Below are 17,494 nucleotides of genomic sequence, written 5' to 3'. Positions count from 1 at the left end.
TCACTAAGCTAAATTCACTGTAAAAATATATAATATCTAATCAGTCAACATAAGTTAATAACTAAATAAATTGTATATGTTTATGGGAAAATTAATTAAATCAGTCTCAGAATTAAGATGACCCAATACACTTATTTTTTTCAGTTGTCTCATTTTATTTACATAAGATCAAGAAAACAAGGTTAAAGCTGTATGCATTGTCTTTACTGACTACAAAAGAAGAACTCTCTTCCAGCTATTATTATTCATGGCCATTAAGGAAAGTACAAACAGGAAAAATAATGCATAAATTGTGAGTTTCAAAAATGATATATTTTACCTTTTCACTTATGCAGATCAAGAAGTAACAGTTAAGAACTGGACATGAAACAATGGACTGATTCCAAATTGGGAAATGAGTATGTCAAGACTGTATATTGTCATTCTGCTTATTTAACTTCTATGCAGAGTACATAATGAAAATTGCCAGGCTAAATGAAGTACAAGCTGGAATCAAGATTGCTGGGAGAAATATCAATAACCTCAGATATGCAGATGACACCACCCTTATGGCAGAAAGTGAAGAGGAACTAAAGAGTCTTGATGAAAGTGAAAGAGGAGAGTGAAAAAGTTGGCTTAAAGCTCAACATTCAGAAAACGAAGATCATGGCATCTGGTCCCATCACTTCATGGGAAATAGATGGGGAAACAATGGAAACAGTAACAGACTTTATTTTCTTGGGCTCCAAAATCACTGCAGATGGTGATTGCAGCCATGAAATTAAAAGACGCTTGCTCCTTGGAAGAAAAGTTATGACCAACCTAGAAAGCATATTAAAAAGCAGAGACATTACTTTGCCAGCAAAAGCCCAGCTAGTCAAAATTATGGTTTTTCCAATAGCCATGTATCGATGTGAGAGTTGGACTATAAAGAAAGCTAAGTGCCAAAGAATTGATGCTTTTGAACTGTGGTGTTGGAGAAGATTCTTGAGAGTCCCTTGGACTGCAAGGAGATCCAACCAGGCAATCCTAAAGGAAATCAGGCCTGAATATTCATCGGAAGGACTGATGCTGAAGCTGAAACTCTAATACTTTGGTGACCCAATACAAAAATCTGACTCATTGGAAAAGACCCTGATGCTGGGAAACATTGAGGGCAGGAGGAAAAGGGCATGACAGAGGATGAGATGGTGGGATGGCATCACCGACTCAATGGACAGAAGCTGGAGCAACCTCCAGGAGTTGGTGATGGACAGGGAAGCCTGCCATGCTGCAATCTATGAGGTCGCACAGAGTTGGACATGACTGAGTGCCTGAACTGACTGGCTGATCTTTATTAATCATTTAGCCAGTCAATTATCATTATCAGATAATTAAAGCTTCAACTGCCTGTCAGGTTTGTAAGTCTTCCCACAGAAAACAGAAAGGAAGTAGAAAATCGCATCTAAAAGAAGCTGAGGGAATTCCCTGGCAGCCCAGTGATTAAGAATCCACACTTCCACTGCAGGGAGCTTGGGTTTGATCCTGAGGCAGGGAATTAAAATCCCGCATGCCACACTTGTGGCCAAAAAATATAAATAAAATAAAAGAAGCTAAACAGACTCAGTCCAGCAAATCTTGGCTGCTCTTCCTCCCTCCATGCCTGTGACAAGGAGAATGCTTGGATTCTCTTTTTTAGGTTCTTAATTGTGAAATTCTTAGAGAAGAAAAATAATTTATCTCATTTTACAAAATTAAAGTGAGACAGGAAAACACCAAAACAGTGCATTAAAACAGGCCATTTCTTGTTGATGTTTTTATTTACATGTAGGCATTTTTCTTTCCCCTTGGCTAAAAGGATTCCTTGTTCTCTTTCATTATATTTTACTTACTGTATTTGTTATTTATTTATTTTCCTGGTCAAAATTCACAAGGCAGCTATGCAGGCTGGTTGTGAACACAGCACCTGTTTGCCATGTTCAAGATAAGGCTGGAAGAGACTAGAAGACGGTAACACTATGCAAATTCTAACAATGGCAGACATTGCAGTGTTCTGTGAGGAGTAAATACTCATGAACATTGAGAAGAGATATTATATTTCCACTCTAATTCACAAGGCATGGAATATGAGACATGATCTGATCATAGAATGAATAAATTATGGTATGTAATAACACTTAAAACTACCAGAATGAACAAAAGGGACTTTTAAGATCACCTGGTACAAACCCTCCTGGTATGGATGCCGAGTTTGCTCATCTGTGTGACCTGGAGTATCTTAGTTCAACTTCTCTACAGTCACCACGGGCAGACTCACAATCTATGAGTCTCATAACTCCTATGACTCTCTACTTAATAAACATACTTCCCTGCAGTACCATGAAGCCAAAAGACTTTATTACAGCTAAGCTAAAAAAAAAATCTACTGTTTCTGAAGTAAAGAATAGCATCCGAAAAAACACACCTCTGCCCTAGAAGTAAAAGACATGAATTCTACTTACAGCAGGGCTGCTTAGCCACGTTGAGTAACATATGAGCTGCAGTGCAAAGTCTGAAGTGGTGCAATTAAATGATAAGAACCAAATTCTTAAATAACCTACAATAAACATGTTTATCTTTCCATTAAGATTCAGTGATGAAGATGGAGGCCACAGGGTTATGTTTGTAAGTTCAGATTTGTGCAATTCTTCAACAGAGAAGGGAGAAAATTTTCACCTCTCATTTTGCAAAGATGAAAGGAAGACAAGAGATATACAAAGGATTACATTAATACAAACCAGTTCTGGCTGATGTGCTCTAATTAACTGTTTTATTGAAAAGAATATTCAAAGGATTGCCTTTCTATCTCTGAAAATACATCCTCACTTTAACATTCTTTCCAGTGAATGAATCCTCACAGAACCCTACCAGTTAGGATGGTGTGACTGTCACTGCGCATCATGGAAAAGATTGATCAGCAAGAATAATCTGTCTCCCACCCCTACGACCAAAATCACCAACTCCTGGGAGGAAAATTGATCCAAGTAACACCACAGCTACAATCCCCATTAAATTAAGAGAGGCTAGATTAAAACTTCCTATTTTAAAACACACACATACAAATATATTTTATTGTGGCTTCTTGACTTCAGTGTTTGATAGGGAATAGGGAAGGAGACAAATTCCAGTTCACTGAGCACAGGATGACACAGTTCAGTTCAGTTCAGTCGCTCAGTCGTGTCCGACTCTTTGCGACCCCATGAACTGCAGCACGCCAGGCCTCCCTGTCCATCACCATCTCCCGGAGTTCACAAAGACTCACGTCCATCGAGTCCGTGATGCCATCCAGCCATCTCATCCTTGGTCATCCCCTTCTCCTCCTGCCCCCAATCCCTCCCAGCATCAGAGTTTTTTCCAATGAGTCAACTCTTCGCATGAGGTGGCCAAAGTACTGGAGTTTCAGGATGACACAAGGTTTATGAAAAAAAGTCTAATAGTGAAGGTCAGGGGAAGGAAAATGTTAAAGAGTATTTGATGAGGTCACTAAAGAGGGCAGAGAAATGCACCTGTGAAATCAGTTTTCTCAACTTTCAATTATGTCCCAACACTTTGATTCTTATCACCCTGAATTTTTCCTCTTCCTTACAAAGTGCCAGTCACCATGTACTTCCTGATAGCTCCTCTGCCCTTGATTTTGCAGTTTTGAGGGCTGGGTCCTCTCATCTCCTTATAAAACACTTTCTTCAAAGAAGCTTCCTCAACCATAGCTCCCATCAAACACTTCAACTGATGTAAAGCCTGTTTTTGATCTGTTCTCTTAACAATCTCATGCATTCCTGCCTTTCACCAACCACTTGCGTGTTGCTGAGCAGATTTAACTCCAGTCTTCTTCTCACCTGAAATCTGATGCATCAACACCCAAAGCTTGAGGACAAAGGTTTTCGATCCTTTCATATGTAGAACAGATTTTCACTAGTCTGATTAGATCTCTGTGTTTAACCTACATAAATGAAACCCTGAAGGCAGACTCTAACTTGGTGACACCGATGTTATTCAATCAACAGACATCCCAGTGTTTGGAGCTGTCTTAGGGTCCAGGAGAGGATGACAGCTCCTCCCCTCTTGGGAAGAATGAAACAAGACTCTGTTCTAAATTAAGAATCAGAAATTCTTAGTTTTCTAGTTGGAAATTAGACTAGATTCTAGTCTCTACTGTTAAAAAAAATCAATATTTTTCTACTATTACTACATGCTAAATAATGAATGTACACTATAGGTATCAAGCACCAACAGTTTTCTAGACACAGGGGAAAAAAAGCCCTAAGCAATCCACTGTATTTGAGGATATAACTACAAATGTGCCTTAAATTCAAAATGTTTTTCCCCTCCCTTTCAGAAAAATAGACACGATTAAGGATAAAATTTACAATAAGGTCATCAATCAATTAAAATAACCCACCAAGCAACATATTTGAGCCTTTAGATGCTATCTTGTAAAAAAAAAAAAAAATCCATTTACCTATAGGTCTGCATAACATTTTTTCAAGAGGTAATGTAAGATGAGCACAATGCCTCAAGAAGGGGCCTAACACTTGTTCAACAAACACTGGAATGCTGCCCAAAGAGATGGGACACCATACAGGTTAAGAACATGGACCCAGGAGCTAAAATGCTCTGATTCAAATCCCAGTCCTGCCTTTGACATATCTTTGGGAGATAATCCAAATACCTACTTCACAAGGTTGTTAGGATACCTGGATTTGAGAGAATACATGTAAACCATTTACAATCATGCTGACATAGAGCAAGTAAAGATTGGCTATTATAATTTCTATTATTATTTTCAGTAAGCTACATTATTATATAATTATGATTCTGGACACTGTAAATTATATTTATTATTTCATTTAAGGCCCTCAAATACCTGCAAACAGCTGTCTCTGGATTCAAGTCCTTGATGTAACACACTGGAGCCAGTGAGACTGGCCAGCATTGCCTGTCCCTGCTCGCTTCCTCCCTGAGCACCATCCACACATACCTGCCAGGGCCCCCAGGAAACCCAGTGCTGCCTCTAAGCTGCACCTCTACCCGTGATCCCTCTGCCGCAAATGCCACTCTGCTTCAAGTTCATGAAGGTCATCTTTGAGGGTTCACCTCAGAGATCCTCAGAAAATTAACACATACAGCCCATTAAGTAAGGCATTTAATCCCTGTCTCAATTCTAAATCAGGACACACTTTTTCACATGAACCTGCCAAGGGTCAGATAAATTTCCAAGGTTATTCAGTCTGCATTTCAAACTCACATCTGCTTTGCTGTGAGGTCTCTTGACTCCCTCTGACATAAGTCAAGATCACCGTAGGTACTTCTATCTATCTTGCACTTTGCCCCTATACTAGAAATAATTTATTTCCCCACCTGCTCCCTTATTAGAATGAAAAGTCTTGGAAAATAGGAATCTAGTGCTCATTTATGGAATATTTTGGGATCCCTATTGTCAAGAATATAGGAAATATTCAACAAATGTTTAGTGAATGGATTAAAACTCAATAAATAGCTGTGAACTAAATATTTTGCTCAAGACATACATCTGTTGCAGTTCTGGGGTTTCACCCCCGGTATATATCACGCCTGCCCATGATCAGTAGGAAGTCTGGGACTGGACACCCATTTAGTAGTGCTTCCATTGAGCCTTACAGAGCAATGAAATTAGCTAAACCATAGCATAAGGAACAACATTTAAAAATTTCCTAAATTAGCCTGGCATTTGTGTTTAAATCTGCGTTTCCCCAAAAACATTATCTGCAGAAATTAGCCAAAAGGGTGCAACTATACATTTGATAAAAGAGTCCTTTAATCAAATACACTTGGGAAACACTGGGTAAAACAGAATTCAGTTAAAACACAGTAAATGTTCCATAAATAATTACCATGTTTCTCAGAGACTTTATTATGAAAATGTGCACTGCAGCCCTTCATCAAGGGGATATCGCAGTAGCCGTTTCTAAAAAGTATTGGCATTTGTTGATCTATGGCAAAACCAATACAGTATTGTAAAGTAAATTTAAAAAAAAAGTTGGATGAGAATAAAACATCAGCACCTTGGTGGGTGTTCCCAGCTTGCCTCAGGCACCAAGACACAGAATGCAATTTGAAAGTCATAAACTTATCAGTCAGAAATACTTGGCATTGAGAGCAGCCAATGTTTATAACAAGTTTAGGTCACCATAAGAGAGCCTAGAACACATTTAAGTTGATGGGGGAGGGGATTTCCACCACCCTGTACACTGACATAAAATCTGAGCCTGTAGACCTGCTGCTGCTGCTGCTGCTAAGTCGCTTCAGTCGTGTCCGACTCTGTGCGACTCCATAGACGGCAGCCCACCAGGCTCCCCCGTCCTTGGGATTCTCCAGGCTAGAACACTGGAGTGGGTTGCCATTTCCTTCTCCAATGCAGGAAAGTGAAAAGTGAAAGGGAAGTCGCTCAGTCGTGTCCGACTCTCAGCGACCCCATGGACTGCAGCCCACCAGGCTCCTCCATCCATGGGATTTTCCAGGCAAGAGTACTGGAGTGGGGTGCCACTGCCTTCTCCACCTATAGACCTAGAGCCTCCTAATTCTCAGTGTCATAAAGCATCGAAATTGGACGGGAAGGCCTAGAAAATTAAGCAATGTCCATCCTATCTCCCTGCAGTGAAGTAAATAACAATTTACTTTGTTAATTAGTGGTTAAATTTGATTCAACAAGCCTTCTAGAAAGAGATATAGATATTTTTGTATTTGTACAAAGCTTCTGTTTTCTATGCCTTTCTGTCCATCCATTCATCCATCCACCCATCATCCATCCATGAGCAAAGCAATGAAGTGCCCCCCCGCCAAAAAAAAAAAAGCAGTCTGCCCTCATCCCATTATCTCCTTCCTTGTACTTAGCCTGTGGAACCAGGGATGAGGAGAGCCAAAAAAAAAAAAAAAAAGTACTGGCATTTCTCAACAAAAAAAACTCTCAACACCCTTTGTTTACATGAAATATTGCAGAAAGAATGCAATCACCATTCAATACCAATGTACTCAATTTTCCCAAATGTTCTGGCTGCCATATCAATAACAACTCCACACAACTGAAACAGGCTATGTATTGAATCCTGGGGAAGCGCCTACACTTAGAGCTGCTGCTGCTGCTAAGTCGCTTCAGTCGTGTCCGACTCTGTGTGACCCCAGAGACGGCAGCCCACCAGGCTCCCCCGTCCCTGGGATTCTCCAGGCAAGAACACTGGAGTGGGTTGCCATTTCCTTCTCCAGTGCATGAAAGTGAAAAGTGAAAGTGAAGTCACTCAGTCGTGTCTGACTCTTAGCGACCCCATGGACTGCAGCCTACCAAGCTCTTCAGTCCATGAGATTTCCCAGGCAAGAGTACTGGAGTGGGTTGCCATTGCCTTCTCCTTCAAAGAGCTATGATCCCCCAAAAAGGGATTTTTAAATATCCCACCCAGGAAGCTAAAACCAACTCCCCTTTCCATGACAATCCTTCCTCTTCTTTTAGTCCAACTGGAATCAAAAACTATTGATTCAAACTGTCACCTCTGCTTACACCTTAAGGCCCATAAAATGTAGGTTATAACAACAGCTCTGAGAGACAAAGTGAAAATAGGAAAACAACTGTATTCAAGGGTTTTTTAATATCTAAATATAGCATTTTAAAAACTAAGAGCCAAATGTCAGTTTATACAACTAATGAATTATAAGACTAAACAATGCCCACAATACTATGACTTGATGCTAACATAACAAATCAGATTATAAATACCTTAGTCATCCCCGATTAGAAAGCAATGTGTTAAGGTTATAGTTGAAGACACAGGCTGAGAAATACGTGAAGTAGTAGACAACAGAAATACACACTCCCCAAAGGAAGAGATATCTTGCTATGTTTTTTCCCTTTGGTGTTCCAGACATGTCTGAAAATACATAAGGCAATAGAAAAGGAGCTCTTTCCTCACTCCTGGTAGCCAGGCTTTTATTTCTAAAGTTTAGTTTGAAACAAAAAGTCCCTTTTCTCCAGTGTGGTTGGTGAGAGTAAGAGAGAGGAGAAGGAGAGAAGGTATCCCACCCAGGAAACTATTCCAGAATGACTGTTGCTTTTAATAATCTAAGAAAGTCAAGCAAACACCCAAAGAGTCAAGAGAAGAGTTTTAAAACTCTTGTGCAAGAGGAAAGTGATCCAACAGTAGAGAAGGGATGGCGTCGGGACCGGGGTTATATCGCCTCATTTTGGGAGGAAGTAACAAGTGCTATTCAGGAATGACATGCTACCTGTAAGCTGTGTCTGAATGACACCAACACCTCCAATGGTGGATGATGTCCACAGACATGAGACTCAGCACCAGGACTTGGAAACAGCAGCAAAGTTCTCTGGAGCTAAGCCTGGAGCCGACAGAGAGAAATGAAGTCATCTCGGTGGCGCGCACAGTCCAGTGCAGCACTGAGGACTCCACAGCAGAGGGGTCAGGAGGACAATGGGAAGCTATGTCAGTTAATAACCAGAGGTCTCTCCCTCCCATTTCCTGAGGGCAGCAAGCCTCAAGCTCACATACAGTCTAGGGATCTAACACAACAAAAACTGAAGCCTGACTTACTTCACTCAGAGCCATGCAACCAGATTTTACAGGATTTATTAAAGATAAAGATATAATACAGCTTGCCCATCAATTTTATTTTTTAAAATGTACAGTTGCTACATAAATATCTCTATAATTCTTTTCCTAAGGAGAAGCCTCAGGTACTGTTTGTTTCTGAGAAAGAGGGAAAGATCTAGCCAATTACATTTGGAAGATTCTATATGAATTTCAACTGAGGCCGCATTCTGGGTTTTGCTTCACTGAGAACAGTGGGATCTGGGGAAGTTATGTCTTACATAAGCACTGCCCTCAATATTTTTCACTTATGTGAAGCAGACATGTTAATTTTTAAATTTTCTTTTAGATGGCCCCACTGCTGGGCCATATCATCACAACATAACTGCTGAGTCTAGTGCCTGTGGGCATCATCCATCATTTCAGGTTTGGGCATCATTCACACACAGCTTGCAGATAGCAAGCTTCTCCTGAACCCCAACATTTTTATCCTCTTTTATCCTGAAGCACACGTTTCTAATATCTTCCCTTGAAGATGGCCAGTGATAGAGCTATATATACCCCCATGCCAGCTTATATGTCCAGATAGGCTCTGGAATCAGACATGTCTGTATCTGACCGCATATCTGCCACATCCTGCCTATATGACCCAACCTGCAGTAACTTACTTCACCATCTTAACTCCGAGTTTTCTTATCAGCAGAGACATCGACATTAGCTATCAGAGAGGGTTATTGTGAGGATACAATGGAAAATGATATGAAGCTCCAAGCACGGTGGTTAGCCTATCATCCATATATGAAAAATGGTAGCTATTATTAGCAGTAGAACATCTAAGCCACTGAAGGAATATTCAGTTATTATCATAACTGCCTTCAGCAGTGCTTTGATGGCCAGTAATGTGCTAAGCACCACGCTTAATGTTAGGAATTGACTGAGCTTCTAAGGTAATTGCCTCTATTAAGTTTCTTGTGAGTTTCAAAATAACTTGCCTTTATCATATAAAGAACAGTCACAATCAGAGGCCAGACTAACAACCTCCAGAGCAGATATAACTATAGTATACAGAAATACACGTAAATTCAGATTTCAGACAAACCAAGATAAAAAATGTCCCAGACACCTCATAAGTAGTATCATTTTAGGTTACCATTTTAAAAGTAAGTACTATCATCATTTAAAGTGATTTACAACTAATAATGACTTTACTATATCGAGTTTTTAGAGTAGTTCTAGCTGGCATGTCAAATTCATAACATTATCTGTGGAAGATAATAATAAATAATGAGCAAAAGAATCCTTGGCAACAAACAGAAATAATTCCTAGTCAGACATCAATTCTGAACCATATTTTTGAAATTTTGGCCAATGAATTTAATTAGTGATATGGCTGGTAAGCTGATTTGTAGTGTTCCTCAATTTCCATCATGTAAATACTCCAGCATAGCCCATTTCAAAGGAACAATCAGTACTCAAAAGCCAGTGCCAGTCAACGGCAGCACAGCTGCTGAAACAGTTCCATTCAGTTCATTCATGTCAGACTCTTGTGACCGCATAGACTGCAGCATCGCCAGGCTTCACTGTCCATCACCAACTCCCGGAGCTTGCTCGAATTCATGTCCATTGAGTTGTTGATGCCATCCAACCATCTCATCTTCTGTCATCCCTTTCTCCTCCTGCCTTCAATCTTTCCCAGCATTGGGTTTTTTTTTTAAATGAGTCAGTTTTTCACATCAGGTGCCAAAGTATTGGACTTTCAGCTTCAGCATTAGTCTTTCCAATGAATATTCAGACCTGATTTTCTTTAGGATTGACTGGTTTGATCTCCTTGCAGTCCAAGGGACTCGTCAAGAGTCTCCTCCAACACCACAGTTCAAAAGCATCAATTCTTTGGAGCTTAGTTTTCTTTATAGTCCAACCCTAATATCCATATATGACTACTGGAAAAACCATAGCTTTGACTAGTTGGACCTTTGTCAGCAAAGTAATGTCTCTGCTTTTTAAAATGCAGTCTAGGACTATCATAGCTTTCCTTCCAAGGAGCAAGCATCTTCTAATTCCATGGCTGCAGTCACCATCTGCAGTGATTTTGGAGCCCAAGAAAATAAAGTCTATCACTGTTTCCAGTGTTTCCCCATCGATTTGCCATGAAGTGATGGGAACAGATGCCATAATCTTAGTTTTCTGAATGTTGAATTTTAAGCCAACTTTTTCAATCTCCTCTTTCACTTTCACCCAGAGGCTCTTTAGTTCTTCTTCACATTCTGCCATAAGGGTGATGTCATCTGCATATCTGAGGTTATTGATATTTCCCCTGGCAATCTTGATTCCAGCTTAAGCTTCATCCAGTCCAGCATTTCTCATGATGTACTCTGCATAGTCGTTGGAAAAGACTCTGATGCTGGGAAAGATTGAAGGCAAGAGGAGAAGAGGATGACAGAGGATGAGATGGTTGGATGGCATCATCAACTCAATGGACATGCTGCTGCTGCTGCTGCTGCTAACTCGCTTCAGTCATGTCTGACTTTGTGCAACCCCATAGACGGCAGCCTACAAGGCTCCTCTGTCACTGGGATTCTCCAGGCAAGAACTCTGGAGTAGGTTGCCATTTCCTTCTCCAATGCATCAAAGTGAAAAGTGAAAGTGAAGTCATTCAGTCATGTCCAACTCTTCGAGACCCCCTGGACTGCAGTCTACCAGGCTCCTCCGTGCATGGGATTTTCCAGGCAAGAGTACTAGAGTGGGTCACCATTGCCTTCTCTCAATGGACATGAGTCTGAGTAAACTCGGGGAGTTGGTGATGGACAGGGAAGCCTGGTGTGCTGCAGTCCATGGGGTCGCAAAGAGTCAGACAAGACTGAGCGACTGAACTGAATTCTGCATAAAAGTTAAATAAGCAGGGTGACAATATACAGCCTTGACGTACTCCTTTCCCAATTTGGAACCAGTCTGTTGTTCCATGTTTAGTTCTAACTGTTACTTCTTGACATGCATACAGATTTCTCAGATAAGGTGATCTGGTATTCCCATCTTGTGAAGAAATTTTCACAGTTTGTTGTGATCCACTCAGTCAAAGGCTTTGGTGTAGTCAATAAAGCAGAAGTAGACATTTTTGTGGAACTCTCTTGCTTTTTCAATGATCCAACAGATGTTGGCAATTTGATCTCTGGTTCCTCTGCCTTTTCTAAATCCAGCTTCAACATCTGAAAGTTCTTGGTTCACATACTGTTGAAGCCTTGCTTGGAGAATTTTGAGCATTACTTTGCTAGCATGTGAGATGAGTGCAATTGTGCAGTTGTCTGAACATTCTTTGGCATTGCCTTTCTTTGGGATTGGAAAGAAAACTGACCTTTTCCAATCCTGTGGCCACTGCTGAGTTTTCCAAATTTGCTGGCAGATTGGGTGCAGCACTTTCATGGCATCATCTTTTAGGATTTGAAATAGCTCAAATGGAATTCCATCACCTCCACTAGCTTTGTTAGCAATAGTGTTTCCTAAGGCCCACTTGCCTTTGCATTCCAAGAAGTCTGGCTCTAGGTGAGTGATCATACCATCGTGGTTATCTTGGTCATAAAGATCTTTTTTGTACAGTTCTTTTGTGTATTCTTGCCACCTCTTCTTAATATCTTTTGTTTCTGTTAGGTCCATACCGTTTCTGTCCTTTATTGTGCTCATCTTTGCATGAAATGTTCCCTTGGTATCTCTAATTTTCTTGAAGAGATCTGATACATTCAAAATGCTGACACACTCCACCTCAGTACGGTTGTTTACAAGGGAAACAAGGAATTAGCCCATAAGGAAAATGTAAATATAAATAAAAGATATAAAGATTTTTCAGAAAAGTAACAGAAGCAATTTTGCAATGAGTTAATTCCACAGGCAATACTCAGGATGTTTCCCTTTTAACTGGAATTCTCCCTGAGAGCTGGTCCTCTCTCCGCAGAGGCGGTCACATATACCCCAGCCATGGATCATCTCCTTCACTGGCCCCACTATTCTCCCAAGATTCTTGCTGGACACAAGCCTTTCCCTGGCTAACCTGAATTTCTCAGGTTCTCTTTATATTCATTTAATATCATTCACCAAGAAATAATGGCTTTCTTCTCTTATTTTCCTAAGACATACCACCTTCCCGTCTCTCTTTTATTACTAAATCCACACCTATGCTAAAACTCCTCCAACCAACCATGGAGATAGAGTTTTCCCATGAAGAGGAAGGAAGTAGCTATCTGTTTAATTAATTTGCTTATCTGCTTTTTCATTTGGGAACAAAAGAACTCAGCTTTTAGGAATACCATTTGGAAGACTGTAGAAAAACCAAAATAATCTTTGTCTTACTTCTGGCTTTGAACTCTAGAATACCACAAGACAACTTTACTGCAGGATCTTATGACTCACCAAATTTAAGGGTTTTTTAAAGTAGAGTCTATAAATGAAAATTAATTTAATGACATATTTCTGTTAATTCATGTTACACTTCAAACCTGCTTAATTGCTACAAGACAAGCTGTCGAATATGATAGACAAATTCTCTAATTTCTCTGTACATTAAAAAGACAAATTATCATATTTCTATGGCTAAAACAAAAACAAATCCATTGCCAGGTGAGAGAGTTCTATAGATGTGTGTTGGGGAGGAAAGCACAACAATGTAACTGTTTTTAATGTCACCAAACCTACAAATGACAAAGATGGCACGTTTTACACAATGTGTTTAACAATATTATGTGTACCAAATGCTATTTATGTGTACCAAAACTCTGAAAAGTCCCTTAAAATTTAAAGAAAAAAATCTATTAAATAGAAATTCTGCCACTCTGCCCTTTAGAGTTTCAAGTAAGATAGTAAACCAGATTTTTTAAGACAAATAAATAAAAATAACACCCCTTAATACAGCCTGCATCTCCTTTCAGACTTCAGACCTAAGGGCACTAGGTGTTGAGAAAAGATGCTTCTGCTCTGCTGGACAACAATGCTCTTTTTTTCCAAGGTCTTTTATAGGCATCACAGTTATCTTCTCAGGCTCATATGAAGGACTTATGGTTTAATTGGGAAAAAAGTCAAAAAGTCAAAACATACTGCATTCTTTGCCTCTCACTGGGTCAGGCAGGCCAGAGCAGTCCACTGCGGAATTCGGAATGGCAACTCTCCACCTGGAGCCACTGCTATCACATTCTGTATATTCAAAGTGGTAATCTTTCTGCAAATAATCACAGACAAGTCTTTGTTAGAGCCAGTGTTAATGGGACAACTGTGCTTTCTCAGTCACTATCAAACCTGCCTGGAAGCCTCATTCCAAACTGTTCTCTCTGGTTGATCCTCTTTCTTCTGAGACTCCATCCATATCACGCAGTTTTTTGATAAAAAAAAATATATATCATGCCACAAATGAACTGACTTGCAAAACAGAAAAGGACTCACAGACTTAGAAAACAAACTTACAGTTGCCAGGGGCAGGGGTGGGAGGGAGGGACAGTTAGGGAGTTTGGGAAGGTCATGTGTACACTGCTACATTCAAAACAGGTAACCAACAAGGACATACTGTATAGCACATGGGACTCTACTCAATGTTACGTGCCAGCCTAGATGGGAAGGAGGTTTGTGGGAGAATAGATACATGAATATATATGGTTGGGTCCCTTCACTGTTCACCTGAAACTACCACAACACTGTTAATCGGCTATGTGTGTTTAGGTCACTCAGTCATATCTGAGTCTTTGTGACCCCATGGACTATAGCCCATCAGGTTCCTCTGTCCATGAAATTCTCCAGGCAAGAATATTGGAGTGGGTTGACATTTTCTTCTCCAAGGGATCTTCCCAACCCAGGGACTGAACCCAGATCTCCCACACTACGGGTAGATTCTTTACCATCTGGGCCACCAGGGTATAAAAAATAAAATAAAAAGTTTAAAGTTTAAAAAAAAATGTACCATACAAGGTGCTGAGGCTCTGAAGAGGAACATGACAGCCACACACTTAATGGTGTGGCCAGGGACCTGTAATCTCACACACCCAAAAGGCAACAGCACACGTCCCTATTTTTGCAGACTTCTTAAGATCTGAATAATTGACAGATATGAATACATGAGCAAAATAACCCTAAGAAATTGAAGGCTGTCACTGTCCTAAGTTTTTCAAAGAAAGAAATAAGAGAATTGTTCCCACAGAACTAATTTTTCACTCTGTTTAAAATTTAGCAGAAGGCATAATAATTAATCATCCAAATACTAATTAAAAGACTACCAAATTTTAAAGCAGCTCTTCCAGGCTCAATATATCCCCACCACAGCAGACTATATCCCCACCACAGCAGACTATCTTCAATCATTGACTGTAAAATAGACCATTTACTACAGTCGCCAAGTAAGACCAACCCACTTGTCTCTGGCCCTTGGTTGCTCTGAACTCTGTCTTCATGTTGACCACCCCAGCTCAGAGCACATCACTGAGACCTTGAGCTGATAGGAATGAGGAAAAAATGTAGCGTTTCATTTCATTGCAGCATTTCAAGAATGAGAGAAGCTACAAATCAAGCCCAAAATATTTTCAGCTCAATATTTTAGAAGTTGCTAGGTGGTTTCATCTACTCTGTTTATTAATAACAAGAGTGACTAGAAATACTGTCACATAATCATCAGAAAACTAGGTGTGGGAGGTAGGGAAGTTTGTGTGCGCGCGCACGTGTGTGTGTGTGTGTGTGTGTACACAAAGAAAGAATACCAGTTAAGAGGCAGGTTCTGGAATCAGGTCTGAGTTTGAATTGACATCCTATTCTTCCACATACCATCCATGTGCTATACTGGACAAGCCACTTTACCTCTCAAAGCATCCACTTTTTTCATTGGTAAAATTAGAATAACAGTATTTCCTATTTCGCATGGCTTTGCAGCAGTAAAATGTTAGCCAGGTTAAGCTACACTGAGTTAGCACTTATTAGTGGTAGAATTATTCTTCTTCTTAAAGGCAATGTGGGTACAGAGAATGACATGCAGGAAGGAACACACCAGTGGTAATAAGGTAAGGCACAAACTACCTGCATCTCTGTTTCCCCTGCTTCAATATCTGCACACTCTTAAAGATAAAATGAAAAGGGACTGAGAGTTAAAGAAGGTATAATCACTGAGCTGGGAGCCAAGGGCTTTATGCTGCACTCAGCAGACTCTCTCCCAGAAATAAGATTCATTATATCCTTCAAGCAATCATCTCTAAATAGGATTTTTTTCAAATAGGATTTTTTTTTTTAACAAATCTTGGTAACAGATAATTTGAGATTATGTTATTTGACAAGAATCTGGATTTCTAACACGTTTTACTGCCAATTAAGAGCAAATCTACACATGTTTAAAAAAAATCAATAAAAGCCTACAAATAGGAAAGGCTTTCCAGAAGGAAAGATGGGAAGAAGGGAGGAAAGAAGAGAGGGAGGGAGGAAAACACAATGAGGTTCACTAAATTTGACAGCATACAAATGTTAAACACTATACATCAGAAGTCATCCTAAACAAAAGCAAAAAGTAAACAACAAAACGAACTGCCGAAGAAACATACAGCAAAGGTTAATTAACTTAAGAATACCAGGTTTCTGAGTTCTACAAATGAATGGTGGTGATGGGTGTACAACAATATGAATGTACTCAATGCCTCTGAACTGTACACTTAAAATTATTAAGGTGCTAAATTTGATTTATATATATTTCACCATAATCTTTAAAGTATAAAATACTGGGTTTCTAAAAATCAGTAAGGAAAAGGACAAATAACTATTGGAAATATGGTCAAAGAACACAATCAGTTCATTAAAGAACAATACAAATAGCCAAGTATATGCAATGCAGGAGACCTGGGTTTGAACCCTGGGTTGGGAAGATCCCCTGGAGAAGGGAATGGCTACCCACTTCAGTATTCTTGCCTGGAGAGTTCCACAGACAGGGAAGCCTGGAGGGCTATAGCCTATGGGGTCACAAAGATCTGGACACCACTGAGCAACTAACAAAAAATATATATACGAAATAAGTTGAACATTGCCAAAGAAATAATGATTTTCATCAAGTTGACACGGCATTTAAATTTATTTTAAAACTCTCTAATGTAACAGTGCAGTAAAATGAGCACTCATATGTGCTTCCAAAGAGAGAATGAAGTAGTATAGGATTTCTGGGGAGAAACAGTCATTCTGTACCAAGAGCTTTAATGTGTTTTAAAAAATTTGACTCCAAAATTCCACTTCTAGCATCTTATCTAAGGTGGGGGGAGTGTTTCATGTGTTTAGTGATTTGTGTACAAAATAGCTCATGAAAACTTTCCTATAGGTTGAGGGAGCATAGTTAAGAATTCATTATAGAATCTTACATGCACTTTATCCGGAATTTTTCACACATATTTATGTCATTAAATACTCATAATAATTATGTGGATTAGGAAAGACAGTTAACATTATTCCCACTACTCAACTAAAACTCAGAGGTGACTTACTCATACATACCCTCCTAGTAAGCAACATAGCTGAGAGCAAAACTCAAGCCTTCCATTTATTTACTAGTGTTTTCAGTTTATGTAATGGAATTGTGCTTAAAATAGAAGGCTAGTTTTAAAATAGAAGTGGTCAAAGTTTTGAATATAAGAGCCTGATAGTTACAAGTCTAATAAGAATCATAAGGATGTCTCACACTCAGAATACAAGAGGACACAGGTAAACAGAAACTATTTCATTCTCCCTCTATTTCTATATTAGTTTTCTGCAGATGCTGCCAAAAATTACCACACATGTAAGCCACTTGAGACAACAGAACTTTATCCTTTCACAGTTCTGGAGGCAAAAAATCCAAACTTGGTATCTCTGGGCCAAAATCAAAACGTCAACCAGGCTGCCCTCCCTCTGGAGGTTGTGGGGAGAATGCTCTCCATGCCTCTTCCTGTTTCTAGTGG

At 39.7% G+C, this 17,494-nt stretch overlaps 1 protein-coding gene across 2 annotated transcripts in view; it reads right to left on the bottom strand.

Moving 5' to 3' along the window:
- Positions 1-13,766, bottom strand: part of ELAPOR2 (endosome-lysosome associated apoptosis and autophagy regulator family member 2) — a 114,009-nt gene extending 100,243 nt beyond the window's left edge. The window contains exon 1 of one of the 2 annotated variants that reach the window (XR_005724459.1): positions 13,647-13,717. The gene's annotated coding sequence lies outside the window, so the exon portion shown is untranslated. Of the gene's footprint in view, positions 1-13,646 lie in introns of both variants that reach the window. The other variant, XM_040260707.1, reaches the window with a different exon arrangement.
- Between the last annotated feature and the right edge of the window lie 3,728 nt (positions 13,767-17,494).

This window comes from Oryx dammah, unplaced genomic scaffold (assembly GCF_014754425.2).
Source record: "Oryx dammah isolate SB20612 unplaced genomic scaffold, SCBI_Odam_1.1 HiC_scaffold_18, whole genome shotgun sequence".
NCBI classification, from domain to species: domain Eukaryota; kingdom Metazoa; phylum Chordata; class Mammalia; order Artiodactyla; family Bovidae; genus Oryx; species Oryx dammah.
This window is presented reverse-complemented; position numbering and strand designations above follow the sequence as displayed.